The sequence below is a fragment of the Dasypus novemcinctus genome, chromosome 21 (genome assembly GCF_030445035.2).
Source record: "Dasypus novemcinctus isolate mDasNov1 chromosome 21, mDasNov1.1.hap2, whole genome shotgun sequence".
Taxonomy (NCBI): domain Eukaryota; kingdom Metazoa; phylum Chordata; class Mammalia; order Cingulata; family Dasypodidae; genus Dasypus; species Dasypus novemcinctus.
The window spans coordinates 29,264,534-29,265,817 of record NC_080693.1 but is presented as its reverse complement, the minus strand read 5'-3'; the positions used below and the strand labels follow the sequence as shown (position 1 = coordinate 29,265,817).

Below are 1,284 nucleotides of genomic sequence, written 5' to 3'. Positions count from 1 at the left end.
TTGTTATGGGGGGAGGAGTGGGGTGAAGAGAGTGGGGGGTATATGGGAACCTCATGTTTTTTTAAAGTAACATTAAAAAAATAAATAAAGACAAAATAAATAAATAAATTTCAAACCAGCTACCAAAAGTGTTCATCTTGCTAAAGTAGAGAACAGGGGAAAAAAAAGAAACAACAATACTCTAAGATATAATAGTAGAAAACTATCTTGCAGTGAAGAAAGACACAGACCTACTAATCAAAGGTATTTGTTGTGTTTTAGAAAAGATAGTAATAAAGGCCAGGTGATAACAAAACATAATCTGATGAAGTTATTGGACTCCAAATTTTGGAGAAATAATCCCATAAGCATCAGGGCAGAAAAAGAATGCCATAAAAGGTGAAGGGAGGAGGGAGTCATCATCCTTACTTCAGTTTTTCCAAGGCATTTCAGCAAATGGGTTCTGAATAGGAAAAAAGATGGCCACAAAATTCCATACCTACTCCGCAGCCCCCTCTCCCCATGGGGGCCCAGCGTGCAGTGGCTGCAGACAGAAGCCTCCTTGGTAGCATACGTGTACAGGTTGCCCTAAGGGGCCTTGGAGACAGTCCTTCCTTGCCTGTTTCTGGTGCTGTCTGTGACCTCATACCATCTGCAATCCAGATGGGTATGCGAGGTGTCTTTGGAAAACCTCAGGATCCACATCGGCCAAGTCATCATGTCCATCCTCACCAAGCTTCAGAACAAGGAGTATGTGATTGAGGCACTGCACAGAGCCAAATTCAAGTTCCCTGGCTGCCAGAAAATCCACATCTCCAAGAAGTGGGGTTTCACCAAGTTCAATGCTGAAAAATTCAAAGACATGGTGGCTGAGAAGTGCCTCATCCCAGATGACTGTAAGGTGAAATACATCTCCAATCGTTACCCCTTGGACAAGTGGCAGGCCCTGCACTCCTGAGGATTTTGCCAGCACTGCCCTCACCCGACCCATGCCCTCCAAAAAATAACTTCCTGGCCATCTAAAAAACAAAAACGCTATGCCTAGCCAAGTTGTCATTAGAGTTTACAGAAATATACAAAAGGAAAATTAAAATACGTGAAAATTCAGTAAGTATATAATAGCATCTATGTCCCATTCCTTTTAAAAGGTGCCTTGAAGGTATAATGCAACCAACCAAGAAATTAAATCTAAACAAAACTTTAAAAGTCATAATATTAAAATAATAGTAAAAGAATAAAAGATAACAGGTCTTATGGTGATAAAAGGCACAATGCAAAAAAAATTTCTGGCTTTGTTTTTGAGAA

At 40.3% G+C, this 1,284-nt stretch overlaps 1 pseudogene; it reads left to right on the top strand.

Moving 5' to 3' along the window:
• Positions 1 to 470: 470 nt before the first annotated feature.
• LOC131275155 (small nucleolar RNA SNORA70) lies at positions 471 to 589 on the top strand (annotated as a pseudogene).
• The last annotated feature ends 695 nt before the right edge of the window (positions 590 to 1,284 follow it).